This window comes from Natator depressus, chromosome 11 (assembly GCF_965152275.1).
Source record: "Natator depressus isolate rNatDep1 chromosome 11, rNatDep2.hap1, whole genome shotgun sequence".
NCBI classification, from domain to species: Eukaryota; Metazoa; Chordata; order Testudines; family Cheloniidae; genus Natator; species Natator depressus.
This window is the reverse complement of record NC_134244.1, coordinates 13,954,933-13,972,140: the sequence shown is the minus strand read 5'-3', so window position 1 is coordinate 13,972,140 and position 17,208 is coordinate 13,954,933.

Genomic DNA, 17,208 nt, shown 5'->3' with positions numbered 1-17,208 from the left:
AAAAAAAAAAATCAAATCTGCAGGGGTGACAGATGGCTTATCTGGACCTCTGATGTACTATTTTCTGTTACATTGCTGAACTTTACCTAACTTTTATGTGAATAAATATTCTCCTTATTATCATTAACCATACAGCACCATAGTTGTGCATGGTACTTGACAAATAAAAGACTTGGCCCTGTCCCAGAGAGATAGTGTGCTGGAAAAAAACAGTTCACCAGAGTGTGGGGTGCTGAGAAACCTGTCTATACATAACCCAAGACAGATGTTTATTGGGTGGAACAGAAGCAGTAGTACCTTTATATCAGAGCCTTGCAACCCGATGGAACCCAACGGGACCTGACTACAAGTGTCCAGTTAGGGTCAGATATGAAAAGGCCTCAACTCACTCGACTCAGCTCAGACAGGCGTCAGTCATGGGGCCCTGGACGCGATGGCAGGGCTGGGATTATTTCCATGGGCTGGTGGCAGCAGTGCCACCAGGTGAGGGAGCGCTGAGCTTACACCAGCTGTTTCCCACCTTGAGACACACACAAGATGCGGCCAGATGGGCTCTTACTCCAGACATTCCTTGCCCATACCCTATCTTGTGCTCCGAGTAGGGAGTACTTCATGGTGCTGTGCAAAAGGTGCCCTCACTTCAGTACTTCAGGAAATCAAAGAAGAAGATGATTGGGGCTCTGCATTTGGGTACTGACCCTGGGCCGGGGCTCCCACCCACCCTCTGCCCACACCCAGGGTCTGGTGGAAGGTGGCAGTGAACGGGAGGAGGAGGATGGCTGCCCCGTGCCTGCACAACAGTGGAGCTGTCCTGACACCTGACTGCCCCAACTATGCATTGGAATTCCAGGGGGCTGTGGCCCTGCTGGGGTGGCTGCGGGGTGGGGAGAGGGTGCGGGCAGGTTTGTGACTGGCAGAAGCACATAGGTCTGTTTGCAATGCCCCATGGTGCTCCAGAGGCCCCAGCTCCTGACACTCCTTGTAATCCAACAAGACCCAACTACAAGTGTCAGGGTCAGTCGGGTATGAAAACGGCCCAACAGTTGGGCTCAGATCGGGTTCAGGGCAGCTGTGGTCTAGTCGGGTTCAGGCTGGGCTTTAAAATTAGGGACAAGCAGACCTCTGCTCTGTAGGCAAGCTTCACCAAAAGACTGTCAGAACAGATGCCCGTATCGGTAAAAATAACTTCCAATCCCTATTAATAAAGGATGGGTAAGTGCATGGTAATATTCTCCTGGGCCACATGTTCATGTCCCTGGGCCCCGTTTCAAGGCTTTAGCCAAAGGTTGGGTCAGGTGACCATGCATCACCTAACAGAGACATGGCAGAGGAAGCCAGTCAAGACAGAGAAAGGAGACTCCGAGTCAGGGGAACGAGCCAGGAAGGGCCTCTCTGCACCAGCCAGGTAGGGACCAGGAGCAGAAGCCTCAGCTTGGAAAGGTGTTCAGGAAAGGTCAGGCAGGAAGCCTGGTTTTGAGTGGGCTGTAAAGGACCGCGAAAGCTCATTTGGAAAGAACAGATCACCTGGGAGAAGAGGGCTGGAAGACTTGTATGGAGTTGAGCTGACCTGTTCATTTTTTTATGTTCCAGTAAACAGCTCCATCAAAGGGGAATCTTAATTACAACATATGGAATAGGTGTACTTTATGGTACTGACACAGGGGAAACTGAGGCATAGAGCCACATTAAGCCAATCCTAGCACAGGAGCATTGAATATAATCAGATGGTCCAGATAACATGCACTCCCCACTCCTCACCCGGCTATCCGGGGAATTATCTAACAAACTTATTGGATCACTGCCAATTATTTTTGAAAAATCATGGCTTGCCAGGGAGAGAAATGGATGGAAGCTTTAAACTGATAGAAAAAATGCAGGTTCCAGTGAAAAGCGGAAAAAGACATGCGTGTAGTAGCCACCTCTTGTTGCATGCATGTAATGCTAGTCAAGAGACAAACATACCTCTAAGTGTTCACAGATCACAGGAGAGAGAGCTCCTTCTTCAATCTGCCCTAAGGGCCTTGTTCAATAGATGACCCCTGATTTTAATCCCCTTAGCTTGCACCTCATCGCATGATGGACCTGTGATTGATTAATCCATAATTTGTTACTTATTTATTAAATTATTGTTTATTTAATAAATAATTAACACACTGTTAATCTTCCAAAAATAGATAGCCACAGATGATAAGCTAAACAATATAAAACTAAATTAAAAGCATGACAAAGACCTTCACTTAGTAACTCCGTAAACTCTCTCTCATAACCCGCCCCCTCCCTTCCCATTCCTTGTCACTGCATCTTGTTCAAAATGCAGAATATAAGCTCTTCAGGGAATGTAAACGTTTTTTTTAAATCTCTTCTGTACAGCACCTAGCCCACTTTTGGAAGTGGTATAAACATAAAAATTGCAATTTAGATCCCTATAATGAGCATTTGATGGGTAGCCCCCTGCACCTGCGTTTAGCCCTATGGACTTCCGTTGTAGGAGCATGTCTATGGGGTGGTACAAGGGGGTAGAACTAAGGAAGGAAGGGAAGGAAAGGAAAGTTTAGGCTAAATAATATCAGGGAAAACTTCCTGGCAGTGAGATTTTTCAGGCTGGGGAATGGAATCTCAAGGGAAACAGTGGAAGCCCCATTGCTTTGGAGATTTAAACTATGTTGAGCAAAGCGCTAGAGAGTTTACTGCAGGGATCAATCCCACCCTGGCATGAAGATAGACCTAACAAGTCTTTTCTATTTCTTTCTTCTAGGAGTCTTATAAGCAAGATTGATACTGACAGCAGCCAGGTGGCGTGTCTGTGACTCAGCCTTCACCTCACCGCTTACAGTGTAAAGGTAGTGAGCAGCAGAGTCAGGGGATGAAAAAGTGAAAGGAAGATGAGAGGCAGGTCAGTGTTCCCCTCCAGCAATCCCTTTCCAGATGCATAGAGCCAGTTGCAGAGCACAGGAATAAGGGGCTGGTAAAGACAACAAACATAAGGAATGGCTGGTCACTTCACTCTGTGTGCAGCAGAGTAGCAACGCTTCACCCATGCTTTAAATACTATTCTGTTGTGCCAGCATTTTGGAAGTTTGGAAGTAACTACTGATGTAAGACATGGCCCAGGTGAGCTAACCTTCAAAGGCTGCCTGTCAGAGCAGAGAATGGCCATCGCTGGAGGTAGCACTGAGTGCTGCTCATATCTTTCAATGTTTTCAGTGTGAGGAGCTGAGGTTGAAGAAATAACTGGTAACACAAGTGGGGTTTGCAAACTAGGGGAAAACAGCCAAACAATGGGGTTTGATCCTGTTATCCAAGTGTGGGCCTGATCCAAAGCTCACTGAAAACAACAGAAGTCTTTCCACTGACTTCAGTGGACTTTGGATCCGGCCCCATCAGATTTGCAGTGATCCAGAAGATGAGTGCAGGAGATGTAACATTTCAAACCCGGAGACGTACACATTAAACCAGCGGTTTGCAGTCTTGTTTCATTTGTGGACTCCTAAAAAATTTCAAATGGAGGTGCGGACGCCTTTGGAAATCTTAGACATAGCCTGCAGACTCCCAGGGATCCGCAGACCACATTAAACAGGAGGATTCTGAACAGGTGGCTGGTAAGAATAGAGGTTGGCCTTGAAATTTGCAAACAGATAATTCTGAAATAATCTGGAAGCCAAAATTAATTGAGAATTTGAGTTTGATTCCTCACTGCTTTATTTCAGCTTTACACCAGTGTGATTTCATTGAAATCAATGGAGTGGCACTGGTGTAAAACTGGAGCAGACGTGGTGAACTAGACCCTCCTATTTAAAACAATGGTTAAAAATTGCAACATTATATATATCCTTAAAAATATCCAATCTGCCTCCCTCGTTACTCATTAGTAAGTAGTACTTAAACATATGTATGTAAGTCTTCAAAATAGGATGTAAGCAGTGAACATGACTTGCACTGTCTTTACAGAGAGGCGAATTTTACCCAAAATTAGTAGTTCTCCTATGTGCCCTATGTTCACGTCCCTGGTAAATATACAGATATAAACTAGGGGCATCATCTGTAGTCAGGACTCAGGACTAAAGCGTCCAATATTGAACAGATAAGCTCAAACATTTCTTTCCTCCATACTTAGGCAAAAGCTAACTTCCTCATTTTTGGTTCCTGTCTGTGTCACAGTATTTACAATAATGATGTGTATTTAAAAAGGGACTTCTCTCCCCTCCACCAAAAGACATTTCATCCAAGGGGAGATGACCAAAAATCTCATTAGATTGTTGACTGTCTTATCACATAAACAAGTATAGCCCCTTTTTTCAGGTTGTCATCTATCAAAACTTTCTGAGTATAATATTAAATCCCCCACATCCCATTCATATTGGACAGAAAAGACATTGTTACAGAACCTTGACCACATTCTTTCATTATTATGATAATCTTTATTATTTACTTGAATTAATGTAGCACGTAGCATCCCACACTGAGATTGCAGCCTCATTGTGCTAGTCACTGTACATAGTAAAGAGACAGTCCCTGCCTTGAAGACCTAATAATCTAAATAGTCCAAATTTTTCCTCTAATGAAATACCAACTCCCACTGGACTAGATTCAATACCAGCCATCCAGAAAGGGCAAAGTATTCACTGAAAAAGCTTTGGCATTACAAAACTTGGATGACACCTCTTCTCAAACAGGTAGGAGACAAAACCATGCGTCATGTCACAGGCACCTTTTAAAGTTATCTGTAATTCCTGATTTTCTCCACATTAAGCCTTGCTGAAGACAAGGAGATTTCATTTCTCTATATAAGCTTTATTGTCTGCTCACTGTCTGTTCCTCCTAAGATGCAAGTCATCTAGCTCCCAAATTTCCAAGCCTGACTGTTTCCTTATGAGTGACACGTCTCGTGGTGACATAAACACTGCAGGGGCTGCTGGGAACAGCCTGAATGCTGAGAACTCTGTCCAAAAGAGGGAAAAATGGCAAGAATATAGTTATGTGAAGTGAATGAGAAAGGAGTATCATCAAATATGAGACTGCAAGGCACAGCAATTGAGAACTTGGAAGCTTGCACTGTCCCTTTTGTAAACCAATTTCAAAAGGCGCTAAATCATGGCAGCAGTAGTGATGAGTTATGAAACTTGATCATCGTTTACTTAGGTTCGATCTTCACAGACACAAGGGAGAATGTCTTTAGATTGTAAACACTTCTGGCCAGAAGCCGTCTCTTACTGTGGGCTTGTCTACACAGTGCTGGCAAAAGCACCCTAGAAGGGTGTAAAGTACTGTATGGTGTTTTGCTCTAACAGCCCCATGTAGACCCTGCTGGCGTGCTCTAAAAGGTACCTAGTGCACATTAAACAAAGTGGAATTGCCAGGAAGTACTGTACTTGGGAGTACAGGAAGTACTGTACTTGCCCACCTATGGACTCAGCCTCGGAAGCTTCACCCTAAGAGGGGGATCTTTTGTCTGCTGTTACATGAGGACAGTTCAAAGACAAACTACCTAATGGAGTAACTGACTTACTCATGAGGGGGCTTGTTCTGAGCAAAAGCTGCTATGAACTTGCGACCACAGAAAAACTCATTGAGTGGGGTCTGAAGGACTGTTCACCAGCCAGAGCCCTTGATGAAGTTGGGATGATCTCTGGTAAGCTTGTTAGCATGGACATAGGTTCTTTTATTGTTTTAATAGATTTTCTCTGTAGTGCTTTTACCTTAAGAATAAATGTGCTTGCTTAGAAAGAGCCACGTGGTAGCTTAACTATAGGCAATTTCACTGGGTTCCATCTCTGAGGAGAGAAGCAAAGCCGGCCTGCATAGGCAGTCTGTCTTTTGCTGGGGAATTCATAGTATAGTCAGAGAACTGTGCTGCCTGGAAATAGTGTGGTCAAGAAGGAGAGAGATGCTGCTCTCAACCAAAGAGAGGTGATGGCTGAGGAGCCTGGAGTTAATGCAAACTAGGTACCTTTTAGAATCTGCCTGCAGGGTCTACACTGGGCATCTAGAAAGCAGCACATAGTGCACATTACAAATCACACCCTTCTGCCAATGCTTAGCCATACTGTGTAAACAAGCCCTATATGTTTGCAGAGCACCTAGAACAAGGTGCCTGGTCTTGGTTGGGGCCCTCTGGGTGCTACTACAATGCAAATAATTAATAAAAACCAACAATAATACAAATAGCTAAGGGTATGTCTACACTGCAGTGTAACACCCACGGCTGACCTGGGTCAGCCGACTTGGGCTTGTGAGACTCGGGCTACAGGGCTGTTCAAGTGCAGTGTAGATGTGCAGGCTTGGGCAGGGTCTCGGAGGCTAGGCTTCAGCCCAAGCCCAAATGTCTACACCGCAATTAAACAGCCCGGTAGCCCAAGCCCAGTGAGCCCAAGTCAGCTGACACAGGCCAGCCACAGATGTTTAATTGCAGTGTAGACAACCCCTAAATGACCTGTTGAAGATGCCAGCTTCCAAAACACTAACCTGAGAATTATCCTAATCCAGTGATAGAGACTGAGATGCCTCCTAGAGCCAGGACTGGAAAGACAGGGAGATAGTGGGAGTGTTTGACAGCATCTACACACGGTGCCTGATTTGGGTGGAAAGGAAGCTGGAACACACAGGTTAGATATCATGGGAATGAGTGTGTTATAGCTGAGGACAGAATTAGCAATAGGCTCCAGTAGCATCTGCTTTAGTCCCCTTCTTGGAACCTGGGTTAATCTAATCTGTCTAACCTAATCTATGTCGTCAGCTGTGCGGGTCAGGGAGAGGCTGTGCCAAGCATGCCTGGGATGCCAGATACAATGAACCAAAGTATCTAAGTCAGAGGTTCTCAAACTGTGGTCCGTGGACCAAGAGCTCCATTCAGGTGGTCCGCGGAGAGTTCCCTCTAAGGTGCACACCTGGGCATCCGCACACAAGAGAATGAAGGGCCACCCACCTAATTATGTGCCTGGACCCTGGAGAAGATGCACATGTAAGGTGAGGTGGTGGCCTTGGGGGGGAATAGGGGGTAGGTGGGAGGGGGCAGTGGGGTGAGAAGAGGGCGTGGGGGGAATTTGGGACGTGCAGGGCTGCGGTGGCTAGAGAAAAAGAGGTGACTTTCCCCAGCTCCAGGGCTGTGGCTGTGGTGGAGAGACGGCCCTCCTTCCTAGCCTCAGCTCTGTGGCTGCTGTGGCAGGGGAGAGACCCCCCTCCTTCCCAGCCCCACCTCGGGGGCTGCCGTGGCAGGGGAGAGAGGGAGAGAACCCCCTGGTCCTTCCCAGCCCCAGCTCGGGGGCTGCCGCAGCGGGAGAGAAAGGACACATCCGTCACATTAGAAAGATAAGACTACTGATATTAAAATATGAGTTGTGCGCTTTTATTTGTAGAACAAAAACCGTTAATTATTTTTAAGGTTTTTATATAAAGTGCTTTTATCCAAAGCGCTTTACAATAGTTAGCTAATGGTACAAACAACATTTGGAAAGATCATTAAATGGTCCGCCGAGACCCTCAGCAATTTTCAAGTAGTCCACACCAAAAAAAGTTTGAGAACCACTGATCTAAGTGATTTAGGAGCCACTGATCTTAGGCTCTGAAATGGCTTGGGTGCTTTTGATATTTTTACCTGATAGCACTATCGTTTTTTCACTGCCTCCTTTTAGAGGAATGCCTAAATCAGACAGGCAGGGGCTGTTCTTTTGGACTTACACAGAAGCACTTGCCTCTCATATGAACATGCTGCTTGTTTGGTGGATCAGAAAACTTCCAAGTAAAGTTGGATGGTTCTAGCCAATAGAACCTCTGAGTTGGCACATTAGGCCCAATTTTCAAACTTAAGCACTGAGGTTAGGCCAGCCAGTTCCATGTTTGTGCATTCAGGTACACACTTAGGTGCCCATTTTAGGTGCTTAAGTGCAAATCTGGGTGCCAAACTGTGGAACTGGGGGCCCGGGCGTACATACAGAAATTTGAAAACTGGGTTCCTGGTCTTATTTTTTTAAAACGCATTTTGCCTTTTCTCACACAAGCAACTTTCTGAATATGTCTCTGTGTGTGTGTGTGTGTTTCACATGACAATAGCACCTACAGGCTCCATTGTGCTAGTGGCTGTACACAGTCATGATAAGAGATCATTCCTCTGGGTATGGATAAAGATCATCCACCACTGAAATAAACCCACAACTGGAGTGAAACTGGATTGTTGGCTCTGATAGCTGCTGCTCTGGGGTCCCTCCATTGGTAGCACTCCTGCACAGGACTTTGTGTGTGGGGGAGCAAGGGTGGGCTCACTCCAGCCATCCCATCACAGCTCTGCTGGGGTCTCTACACACAGAATCCTCTGCTGATTTGGATGGGGGCTGAGACCTCCCTCCTCTGGGATGGATCCCAAGCTGCCTGAAGACTGGGATCAGTGATCTAGGGCATGGGTGGTAGCTCAGCAGATGGCACATATAGGTTGGCTACATCCACTGCCACCCCAGGGAGGGTTGAGACCACAGCATGGGGGCAGGCCCATAGCCCATACCCTGTCTGAGTTGTGTTTAGGGCCCTATATTGTCTTAATCCTAAAGGGCATCACATTCAAGACCATGAAGATCACTCTTCTCATCGTCACATAACATCCCTGTGGCAACTGCAGCCATTACTTCTATGGAAAAACAACATTAGGAAAGTATTGAATGTAATTGTATCTGTCTTCTTAGTAGCTAGAAATGAGGAGCAGCCACCAGCACCACATGACTCGACCATTCTCCATGGAGCAAGAGCAAGTGCTTGGCAGACAATACTCTGAGAACCACTGTGTTACCCAGGATGCAATGACCATACCCAGGGTAGATCTGAGCTTTCCATCGTATCTGACAGATGGATCAGTGCAGGGCCTCCTAGCACCACGTTGGGTTATTGGTTCAATACTGACTGGAGTCAGGAAGTGGACATGTGTGTCTATGATTTACCAGAATAGAAGAGGTTACTCATTTTAAGTATACTGCACATATGGCATGAGAGTGGCAATGAAATTTCTGGTGTAAAAAATATTGTCTTCATACAAGGTATGTAATTACTTTGGAGGATTTACTCAACAGACGTACAAAATCCAGTGGAAGCAGTCTAACCTTTCTGAGGTTTACTAAGCTTTCTTTTTATTTATGGAAATGTCTCAACTCATGCAGGGAAAATGCCAGAAAAATACTAGAGATGCTGTCTGATCCAATTTTCATGTTATTTACAGACTCACATGGCCTGAGTCTCCTCTCACTTACATTGGTGTTAATCAGGAGTAATTTCATTGAAGTCAAAGTCAACTAACACCAGCGTTAGTTAGGGGAGAACCAAGGATCTGATCCAAAGTCTACTGAAGTCAATGTGAGTCTTTCCACTGACTTCAGTGAGGTTTGGATCAGGTCCTAGGTCTGGAGTCTCATACTGTACTTCCTACAGTTTACCGCAAAATGGTGATAACAACTTAGAAAAAAAAAACACGTGTTTTTATGCAATAGTGTAGATAGGCAAAAAAGACCTCGCTATGCAACAAGACTATTCTTAATAGATATCACAGCCAATAAAACCCCAGCTACATTAAAAGAACATTAAGGATGCCTCCCCCGGCCCCATGTGTACGCTTTATGACACTGTTTTTAATTACATGGTCACATACTATTTTTGCACAGGAGCTCTTCCTCACTCAGTGCACAGAATGGATGACACTCACTTATGCAATATTTATTTTATCCTCACCATTCAGTGTGTGGCTCCATGCTATATTTACTGAACACCATCCGAACCCTTCACTGATTACAGAATTATTCATTTTCTCATGGGCATCGTCAACCTGTGGAACTCATTGCCAGGGGATGTTGTGAAGGTGGAAACTGTAACTGTAACTGTAATTCTTCAGAAAAGAATTAGATAAGTTCATGGAGGACAGGTGCATTAGCGGCTATTAGCCAAGATGGTCAGGGATGCAACCCCATTCTCTGAGTGTCCCTAAGCTTGTGACTGCCAGATGCAGAACTGGATGACAGGGGATGGACCACTTGATAACTGCCCTGTTCTGTTCATTCCCATTGATGTATCTGGCGCTGGTCATTTTTGGAAGACAGTATACTGGGCTAGATGGACCATTGGTCTGACCCAGTGTGGCCGTTCTGATGGTACGTTCGATGTTGCTCTCATCACAGCATCTTAGTGCTTTACAAACGTCAGTGACTTTATCTTCACCGTATCCCTAGGAGGTGGTGGTATTACCTCCATTTTACCTGTGGGGAAGCCAGGCCTAATTTTTCAAAGCACCTTCCATATTATACCATGTTATAGGCTCAGAGCAGAGCTTCTTTTGACCTCAGTTGCATTGGTGAGTGCTCAGCACTTCTGCAAATCTGACACTAGGTTTTTTAAGTTGGGTACCCAGAAAACAAGGAACACACCTGTGAAAATTTTGGTTGATGTGAGTTGTCTGGCAGCACACAGGAACTCTGTGGCAGATCCAGGGATCAAATCCAGTTATGTAGGATGGCATTCAACTGCCTTAAGCACAAGACGCTCCTTTCTCTTCCTGCAGTTCCTTGTTTCATCCACTACACACCTTCCAACTTCCTACGGAGAACAGCACAATTGGCCCTGTGCACTGAATGAGGCAGGGGTCCAGTGGGAAAAAAATAGGCAGTGTCATGTAATTAAAGATGTTATCTTAACGCATATGCACAAGGGGGCCAAATTAAGGTTGTGCTGGCAACCTTAATTCTGGCATTTCCTAAATTATGCTCTTTTGCTTTGCAGAGTTAACACTCTTCTAATGTAGTTTTTGTGTGTGTAATTTCCTAAGCTTAAAACAAAAAGTAGAAGAAGAGAAATTAAATGATGTGGAACTGTACTGACTCCGAATGGTTCATCAGCAGGGTTTGGACCTATAGCTCTTGAACTTCCAGAATTACTGGTAGCAACAGAAGAACCTCTCAGTGTGACTCACAGCTATTTGCTAGACAGCAGAGGAATGTTGAGGCTCAAGATTAATGGGTTCAATTCCAGATTTGTAGGCGAGAAAGCTCCTGGCTCCTGCCCCCACCCCCATGCTCAGATCCTGGCCCTTCTCCCCATCTTTTTCCTCTCCCCCTCTCTTCTTCCCTCCTCTGCTCCTGACCCTTTCCCTTCCCAATTCCTGCTCCTATCACCCTCTCCCCACATCTCTTCCCCTCCCCCTGTCTTCCCAGTCCCCCATTCCTCATCCTCTGCATTCAAGTCAGGCTGTTCCTCCTTCTCCTTCATGCTAACTGGGTACCTGAAGTGCGGGCACTGAGAGCAGAGAGGAGACAGTCACCGTCCTCTCAGTTCCAGTGCCTGGCAACACAGCAGCCCTGGTGGCATCCAGCAAGAGCGATCGCAGGGAAATTCGCATGCAGCCCCTGTATCTCTGGGCTGGAGCATGCTCAGTGCTCTGTGAGAATGGCACCTGGGAGAGGCTGGATGATGGTCAGTGCAGGTGGAATCTTTGGAGAATTTAGCTGCAAAGCTCTAACAAGACTCTACAGGGCAACTGCGAACTGAGATTTTTCAGAGGCTTATAACTTGGGCAATTTTTTACAGGAACAGCAAAATGCACATCCTGAGAACAGGGCAAATCTGCCATCCACCAAATTTCACATACTTGCTCCAAAGCCTGGAGGTGCTACAGTTTGTCTACAAAACAGCAGTAAGTTGTTGGGTTGTTTTTTTTAATATGGGCAAAACAACTTATTTTTCCCTAAGCTGATTCTTGGAAATGGCTGAGCCATTTTAGTGAAACTTCTCCCTCCAACAAAATCAGCCTTAGGCAGACTCCCAGCATGGAGAAATGTTGGCAAAGCAAATGTCTGTCAAAGTTATAATCAACTGAAAACAGGGTCTTATAATGGAAAGAGTTGGGAAACCTTAATTGTAGGCACCACTATCTCCACCGCCTATAATAATAGATGGGGCCATTGATCTATCATTCAGAAATATGGAAATGATTCTCAATTTATATTCAATCTTCACTCCAGGAAAACTCCCATTACAATCAAGAAATCAGTACTAGCTGAAATCAAGGAGTTTTGCCTGAAGAAGGACTTTAGAATTTGTCATATCTAGGTTATGCTTTGTCATAATGGTGTTATTGCTAGTTATTTTTAATGATGCCCTGCCGATTTTCCTTTCCACCTATGATAACATTTCAGCAACCTCTATCTTTTTAAATACAGACATTCATTTCTTTTGTTGCTGTAGTTTCAAGCTATGCAACATATTCCTCTCTGTCTGTGCTAGGATGCACTGCTAGCTGGAGTAAAAGAAAAAAACAGTAACCGATAAACTTCATTCTTTGAACAAGGATTTTATGTGTGTTTTCTCAACAATGTTTGATGTGATGCGTATGTGTATCCGTTTTTGAAAGTGTCCCTTAGTGGAAGTTGTCTAGAGGATTCCCATCCAAACATGAGGTACTAGAGGCAGATTCGCTACAAACCCAGCTAGACAGATGTGCAGGCAGGAGGGCTTTTTAAAACCTCCCGTAAAAGGACTTCTGGAAACTGTGCTTTCGCCTACTTCCCAGTCATAAAAACGGAAGCGGAGAAGGTGGTGGGAAACACAATCAGCAATCCAGCGGTATTACTGGGGAGATTTAATTGTTTGCACATCACATCTGGTGGCTGCCGTGCAGCACAGCACAGAGACGGTAAGTTTTCGTTACTGCAGAAGCCAAGTCAGTGAGCTCCACGGAGCCTTTGTGAAATCCATTTTGAATCCCTGTCCCCATTAAAAGAGAGACCTGTGTAACAGAATACAGAAAGGATAGACCAAGCTTTTCCTGAGAAACAATCGGAGGGTTTACTTACTAAATGCTGTAAAAACTAAGGGTCCAGTTCTGTGTCTACTGAATTTTCCCTTTGATTTCAACGGGAGCAGGATTGGACCCTTACATAGGCCCTGATCCTGTAGTCCTAACCCAGCCGGTACTGCCGCTGACTCCAATGGCTGTTTTGTCTGCACTGTGACTGCAGGATCAGGCCCACCAGAGACATCTTGGCCAGTTTCCAGTATCATAATTATTATTATTATGAACCACTTGTAAAGCTCTTTAAATGTAGACAGCACTTTAGCCATTACCGTGTCCTATACTTGAGATCTGGTACTGGCTGCACCATAATAAGCAATGCTGGGATTTGATAAGGATATGCTGCTAAAAATGATGTTCCAAGCAAGATGGTTTTCTTCCCTTTAAATCTCTCCACTGATTCTTCCTTCCAGCAAAACAGTCAAGCTATTTTCCCTTGGCTACAAGGCCCTACATACCTCTCTTCTCTCATTCGCCCCACATCCTTCTTGGTTCCTACTTCCCATCCCCACACATTATTCCCCCACCCCCTTTGCCTCTTTCTGCCATTCTCGTGGTCCTCATATGCCAAGCTCCTTCCCTCTCCTCCTGTCCTCCCACCTCTTCAGGAAATTCCTCATCCTTCCTTCTCACTGGGCCAAATGCTGAGGTCCTTACTCCATTTTCATTCAGGGGAACTTCCATTGACTTACTTCTCTAGGAGTTTGCCTTCCAAAGGCTATGTCTACATTACAGCCGGGATCGACACTCTGAGATCGATCCACCAGCGATCGATTTAGCGGGTCTAGTGAAGACCCACCAAATCGACAGCAGATCGCTCTCCAGTTGACCCCTGTACTCTACCCCCGATGAGAAGAGTAAGGTAACTCGATGGGAGTCTCCCGTTCACCTCCCGCGGCGTAGACCCCGTGGTAACTCGACCTAAGGTACGTCAACTCCAGCTATATTATTCACGTAGCTGGAGTTGCGTAGCGTAGGTCAACTTACTGCAGTAGTGTAGACATAGCGTTAGTTAAAACTGAGGGCCTGATTATACAACCCCTTGCTCACATTGTTGATGCCACTTGTCCTAGTGACTACAGTGAGGCTACGTGGGGGGAGAAGGAGCTTGACAGCTGCACAACTGAGCTTTGTGTCAGGATCTGACCTCTCATTTACAACCCTAAGATTCTCCCTGCGCTGTATTCTTGGACCTAGGTTTTATGGTTGCTTGTCTGCTTTTATTTAGACTGTTACTCTCTGCAGAGCAGGGAACATATCTTGCCCATGTTCTGTTATGCACTGGGCAAATGTAAATATTTTAGAATAATAATGGGTCAAATCCTGAAGACATCACTCAGGGCTGCTCTACACTAACGCTGTAAATCGATCTAAGTTATGCTACTTCCGTTATGTAAATTACATAACGGAAGTCGGCATAACGTAGGTCAATTTACAGTGGTGTCTACACTGCATTATGTCAACTGGAGATGCTCTCCCATCAACATAGCTTCCGCCTCTCGGGGAGGTGGAGTACAGACATTGACGAAAGAGCACTCTCCCATCAACTTAGCATGTCTTCACCAGACCTGCTAGATCGATCTGCATCGATCACAGCAGTACCCATTTAGCCAGTAGTGTAGACATTGCCTCAGTTCTTACTCAAGCCTGAGTCTGCCAACTTGGCTGAGAAAGGATTACAAAAAACAAGTGAGGACCCAGGATTTGTCCCAGTAGTTATAATCCCATTGGAGGGCACAAACCAATAACAACTGAGTGGAACAGTATGAATGATAAAGTGTAATACATCGCTACAATGAAAAGAACAACATTTTACAAAGCGTTTTTAAATGATGCCTTTGGCCACCACCAGATTATTCAGACAGGCTTCTACTAATCTACATGTTTTGCCCTGCATCTTACTGTAATATTCAAATGCTCTGTTGTTCAGCTTCCCTTTCGCCAAGCCCCTGTCTACTGGATTTCATTATGATCACACTGTTTGGGTTTGCTGTCAAACTCCTGCCTGTGATTTCTTATGCACCAGCTGATCATGTCCTGCAGGCACTCCATGTTTGCCAGTTGTTGCAAACACATGTTTATTTCCGAAGTGACAGTGATCCCTTTCTTTGGACTCATGGGCTTCTTAAATACTGGTGCTTCTCTAGCAAGAGAAAAGACTAGAAGGAAACAAACTGCCCAGGAACACACTCACAATGAAAGAGAAATGCTGAACTAAATCTCAGTAATATGTTCTGCAATACATACTGCTCGCGGATTTAAAGCTGAATAGGATACTAAGGATGAAATTCACCCCTGTGCACAGGGCAAGCAAATAGCCTATGCATTATTAAACATCTCAAAATAGGGCTTACGTGGGACTTGTGCAGTGCACAGAGCTTTCTTTAGCTCACTGCACAGCATGAATTTCACCTGACAGCTCAAAAAGTGAGGAACAGCTTTATTTATTCACGTTTGTGAGAGAGGAAAAAGCAGAGAAAACTGAAGCTCAATAATGATTATTTCCAAAACGGTATTTTTAAACAGTGATTTGCCTATTTAAAAAAAAATCTCCTGGCCTCTTTAAATATCCATTTTATTATGTAAATCTCTTTATGGCAAGAAAATAAAAATGGGGAGGAAGAAAATAAATAAATACAACCACACTGCCAAGAACCTTCAGCATTTTTTCCCCATTAACTTTAGAGCAGCACCATATTTGGATAGCCGGACAAGAAATAGTATTGGCAATTCAAGCAATATAAGGACTTTAATGAAGAGACAAAAGACAGTTTCATGGCGAAGGTTCAGAGAAGAGCCACAAGAATGATGAAAGGATTCTAAAACATGCCTTACAGTGAAAGATTCAAGGCATTCAATCTGCTTAGTTTAACAAAAGAAGGTTATGGAGTGACTTGATCACAGTCTATACTTATCTACGTAGGGAACAGAAATTTGATAATAGAGGGCTCTTCCTTCTAGCAGACAAAGGTATACAAGATCCAATGGCTAGAAGTTGACCTAGACAATTTCAGACTAGAAATAAGTCACATATTTTTGACAGTGAAGTTAGTTAACTTTTGGAACAATTTACCAAGGGTTTTGGTGGATTCTCCATCACTGGCAGTTTTTAAATCAAGATTGGCTGTTTTTCTAAAACATACACTCCAGTCCAAACAGGAATTAATTTAGAGAGCTCCTGTAATCTGAGCTTTAAAGGATGTCAGACTAGATTATCCCAATTGTCCTGTGATAGGGTATCTGCCACACACTGGCAGAAAAGGGGTTAAAAGCAGCACAGGGGAGGCTGTGCAGGAGGCAGCCAATCACAGAAGGGCTTATAGGAGCAGCCAATCAGTGCCGGACTGGCACATATAAGAAGGGCTGCGGAACAGAGCTGGGGTAGTCACTCCCTGGAGCTTGAGAAGGGAGGAGCACAGGCTGCCTTGCAGGTGGAGAGCAGCAAGCAGCCTAGACAGAGCAGTGCTGCAGGCAGAGACCTAGAGAGCTAAAGGCAGCTTCTGGCGGGCTGCAGGGATCTGCAGATTGAGGCCCTGAGGCAAGGGCAAAGAGGGTGCTGGAGCCACTGACAGGAATGGCTAGACAGTGGGCTGCAGTCCTCCCAGAATGGGGGGAACAGAGTGTGGCACAGATGGAGGGCTGTGTCACTGAAGAGGATGCTGTGGTCCTGGGAGCGATGTGAGTCCAGGAACAGAGGTGACAGCATGTGAGACACCACCAGAAGAGAGTGCAGCTCTAATTCCCTGGACTGCCAGCAGGAGGTGCCACAGTGGTGAGTCGTGCCCCGTCACAGGTCACTTATAATGTGTGAATTATTGTTGTTTTTTGTTGTAGTGTCTAGGAGCATCAATCATGGACCAGGCCCCAATTGTGGTAGGCACTGTACAAACACAGAACAAATATATGATTCCTGCCCCCAAAGAGCTTGCAATCTAAGTGTATAAGACAAGAGACTACAGATGGATCACAGCCTTCCTGTGCAACCTGGAATTTGTCACTTAACTGCTCTGTACCTTAGTCTTCCCATATGTAAATTGCAGATAATACTGACTCATGGAACTGTTATGAGGCATCAATTAATATTGGTAAGAACCCTCTGAGATATTCAGATGGAAGGTACAATAGAAACTAAAAATATTATTATTTATTAATAAGCCAGATCTGAAGAATTTGCATTGGACTTAAAGCGACTTTTCAGGAAGGCTTTATGTCCCAAAGCTATGTGCAAGCCACTGCTGCTTGTGTCAGCTACCCTGTATAAAAAGTGATGCAAGGAATCCTAGGTTTGTTTTTCGAGTGACAGGCCTACAATGAAGAAATAACTTGCAGGAGGCATTGTCAACACCGGAAAAGATAAACAGTGCTTCGGCTTTGTCATTTTCTGTTTGTCACAGGCG